General features: G+C 50.7%; 1 protein-coding gene across 1 annotated transcript in view; it reads right to left on the reverse strand.

Moving 5' to 3' along the window:
• Positions 1-4,403, reverse strand: part of NECAB1 (N-terminal EF-hand calcium binding protein 1) — a 196,164-nt gene that overhangs the window by 13,827 nt on the left and 177,934 nt on the right. The gene's annotated exons all lie outside the window — the stretch shown is intronic.

Raw genomic sequence — 4,403 nt, forward strand, 5'->3', positions numbered from 1 at the left:
TGCCCTCCCCATGTTCCCAAGGGCAGAACTAGGGACACAGCATCATCACAAGAAGAAGCCCTAAATCCTCAGATTCCACAGTGTCCTTCGGTCTCTGCTGGGCCGTGGACATTATTGCTTTTCTTTCCCTGTGTGGGTAACGTGACCCAGGCCCAGCAGCCAGCACCAGGCCGGCGCTGACCAGCGTCCCTCCTTGTCCAGCAGCAGCAGGTTGCAGATGAGTAGCTGTTTCCTGTAAACCCTTGGTCCTCCATTGTGCTGAGCACAAACAGTGTTTCCTGACATCCCAAAGTCCACCTCGGAGCAGGAGCTTTGAGTTTCCCAGTAGTAATCTGGGCTGGTGGCATAGTGCTGATGTGTTGGGCTGCTAACCACAAGGAAAGCTGTTCAAATCTACCAATGGTTCTGTGGGAGAAAGATGAAGCTGTCCACTCTAGTAAAGGGTGAAAATCTCAATGGCAGTGAGGTTGGTTTTCGTTTTTGTCTTTTTGAGTCTGAGCACAAAGGGGAGGGGAGAGAGGCACTCCCTGGACTGAGGTGAGTGGGTGGCATTTGGGAGACGGATGAAGAAAGAGCTGAGGGGGAGAGGATGGAGGTGAGAGGCGGAAACACAAATGAAGACAGACAAGAGTGTATTTAAAAGCCACCTGTGTCCCCTGCAGTGGCAGTCCTGCTCACTCCCAAATGCTGGCCTAGTAGGAGAACTGGGGACAGTAGGTCTGCGAGCCCTGGCTGTCAGCATCCTGGGGCATGACTGTGATGGATGGGGTGGTGAACATCAAAGTTCCCTGTGTCCTGAGGTTTGAAAGGCTGCAGGAGCTTTTTCTGAACTACACTACGGCAGTTACATTTTCTCCGGTCAACTTGTGAAAGGGTAGAGTCTAGCCTGTCAATCAGGTCATAGCCAATGTGGCTTCTGTGTGGGCATGGTCTGCTCCTAAGGATTCTGGGAACTCCAGTCTTCCTCCCTGGAGGCAAGAGACACTCTCTGCTTCATCTTCCTGCTGACAAGCCACATGGAGCTACGCTGATGGAGCCAGAGCCATAGAGTTGGAGGAGCCAGGTGGAGACCCACAACCAGCACTGAGATGCTTCCACTGCCACTGGATCCACAAGACTTTCCACCCACTGGCCTGTGATCTTCCTGCATTTGGCGTCATTGCATGTGTTATGTGAGTCTGAAGAAGAATGTATGGACTAGTATGGGACCCGTGGGCTAATATTAGACTTACAGACTTGATCTGGAGTGGGCTAGGATGTTTTCTCAATATCTAATTACTCTTTGATATACAGTTCTTCCTTACATATATATGAGTGTTCCGGATTTGTTTCTCTAGTCTGCCCAGACTAACACACACCCTGCCAGTCTGCTCCATATCACCTGCTAGATATCACCCTCCACCCGCTCCCCACCACCTCCACCCCTCTAAGCCTCTGCTTTGGGTTTTTCTTGAGCAGGCCAGCGAACAGGACTTGGCCTTGGGGCTGAGCATTCTTAGGCAGGGAAGGTTCTCATGGTCCTAGTTGTAGATGGACAGACACCCACACATCATTTCCACCAGGACCACGTCCAAGTCTCACCCATCCAAGGCACAGGCATAGTTGTGCTCCAATACCTCAGACTCCAGGCACTCCTGGGTCCCCTAGAAGGTTCTCATGGTGGCCCCGTCACTGATGGCATCTTTGTACAGGCTCAAGTCGGTGATCTTGACATGGTCATCTTTGTCCAACATGTGGTTTTCCATTTTGATGTCTTGGCCCACCATGTGGAAGAATTCAAGAGCAGACACACGCTCTCGGTCAGGCAGAAGGGGAGCTCACCACCGTTGGCATACTCTATGAACCACGCACAGGTGGTCGTGGGTCTTGAGGGTGAGCTTCAGCTTGATGGGGAAGTGGTGGCTAATGTTGTGGAGGACCTGGCTCTCAGAGACCGGCTGTGTGGCTTCATTCTTGGCAATGATGACTCTTCCTCAGGGTCTTCATGGCGTATTAGCAGCCAGTAGCCTTCTTCGGTATCAGGATGACTTTGCCCAAAGTGCCCTTACCCACGCCTTTGAGACTGTTGAAGCCATTCACTGTCAACCTTGACCTGCGCTGGCCTTGCTGACAGCCATTTCCATCTCCTCAGCCACAGTGGATTCTCTGGGAGAGCCACCCTGTAGTCCATGGAGTTCTCTCCTCGGCCCTGCTGCCTGAGGCTTTCGGCCACCATCTAGCTGACCTGCACCCACTTCTTCCTCTCCTCTGCAGAGTCCATGGGGAAGGCCCTGTCAATGACGTTGGTCAACTGCAGGCATTTGAATGGGCCTTTGTCTCGCCATCACTGGCATTCTGCAACTAAGAGTTTGTTCAAGGAGGGCAACGGACTGATCAGGGGCCTCAGGTCTCTCCTTGTGCCCAATGAAGGAGCCCTCACTCGTCACTCTAGGTAGGAAGCACCAAGTCCTCCAGGCCTTGATATATTTGCCCTCTTGTGAAGCCAGCCTTTTTTATGATGGGCATCAAGTTCACAGTGGCAGCACGACCCACTGGCACCTAGCTCTCGACAGCTCAGGCAGTAGGACATGCAGGAGGCATTACGGGCAGAACTGGGTCTATTAGGCAGCCACCCAGTCTCTCCAGGGAGGCTCTGCTCACGCTCTCTGTGTGGCTCGGCTGTAGCAACCACCCTTTCTCAGAGTCAGGCACAAGGGTTCACACAGCAAGGTAGGGCGGGGGACTGCCCTTCTCCCCTTGTTACTGTCCCACCCTTAATTTACGTATCATACAGGAAAAGCCTATTTTCCTTCCCCTGCTTCTCAGCAGGAGCTGAGTGGCAATTTTCCCCACGGTTACTGTAGAGTTTGCAGCAGGCAGCACAAACGATCATCCTTTTACCATCTCACAGTCTGTTTCCTGCTCCCCAGGGCTGTTCTAAGGAACCCTGGGCAGGGGGCAGGGGTGGGGGGGCTGTGGGCTACATGTTGGACAGCTTTCACTGCAAGGTCAGCAGTTCAAGCCCAACAGTCAGTCATCGGGAGAAAGATAAGGCTGTTTATTCCTATAAAGCTTTACAGTCTCCAGTGGAAGACAAGAGGGAAAAGAGAAACCACGGAGTAAGTGAAGAGTAAATTATTAGTAATTTAAACTGTTGGATACCATGGAGGTGATCTGAAATGGACTCCCCCACCTGATTTACAATAAAAAATTTTAAAAGAAAAGTTTACCATATATAAAGTCTCTGTGAGTCAGAGATGGCACTGGGTTTGGGTTTGGGGGGCTGTGCTAGTATCTGCAGGTTGTTTCCCCCAAGACACAATAAAGCAGTCTTTTTGAAGCCTAAAAGCAAGACCGGCACCGCCTTTGTTTGGGATCAACATGACGTAAGGCGTCCCTGCATAGTGCTATCCCTCCATCTTGCTATCCCTCCCAACACAATTCACTGACTCTACTACTGGTTACGAGTTGGGCTGCTAACCCAAAAGTCAGTAGTTCAAACCCACCAGCCGCTCGGTTGGAGACAGCTGGGCTTTCTACACCCGGCACGAGGGACAGCCTTGGAAACCACAGAGAGTCACTATGAGTCAGCATTGACTTGGCAGTGAATTTTTTTTTCTTGACTACTAATAAAGGTTTTACAGCACTCTGCTTTCTATAATTTATAATATTAAATATATGTCAGGATTCTTTTTGGCACATTCTAAAAATCCTATTTTGTTTTGAACTGTGCACCCTTTGGAAGTCTACAAACACTCCTATTTTCCGCCTGTTTTATGCTACTTCCTATTCTCTCCTGAGTCATTGAACCAAAAAGAATAAAAGGCAGTTTTGATTTGTGCGCCTCTGAGTCTGGTGGGAAGCATCATCATCATCATCATCATCATCAAATAATGGGAATACATGCATTTCCGTCTTTCCGTTACAGAGGCACTAGCCAGGGGGCGTCAGGAGCCACTTGGTACTGCTGACTCTGAGCAAGTGCTCTGACTACTCGGGAGGGAGAAGTCAGTCACCGGAAGGCATTCAAACACATCAGCACCTCTAACCCACCGCGGATATGGGGGCCTGTACTAAGTACTTCTCTGGGATTATTTCACTTCCACCACACAATCACCTGATGAGCTTCCTGAGGACGACGCTGAGGTGTATGGCCAGTGACAGCCTTTCCCAAAGCTACCAAAACACACAACCACACACAAGAAGCAAGCTGCCTGTGCGAAGATGCCCACTGAGATTGACCCGAAAGGGCAGGGTCAACCTGCTGCTGTGAACTTCCAAGACTAACTCGCCCCGCCCACCACCCCCCCCCACCCCGCCCCAAAGAAAAGTAAGCTTTATTTTTCTACCAAATCCCCAATCCATGATCCATGTTCCAGCCAATGGATGCAGGGTAAATTCACACACACACACACACACACACA

Source organism: Echinops telfairi, unplaced genomic scaffold, assembly GCF_000313985.2.
Source record: "Echinops telfairi isolate 266 unplaced genomic scaffold, ASM31398v2 ScPeMD7_1;HRSCAF=3_0, whole genome shotgun sequence".
NCBI classification, from domain to species: domain Eukaryota; kingdom Metazoa; phylum Chordata; class Mammalia; order Afrosoricida; family Tenrecidae; genus Echinops; species Echinops telfairi.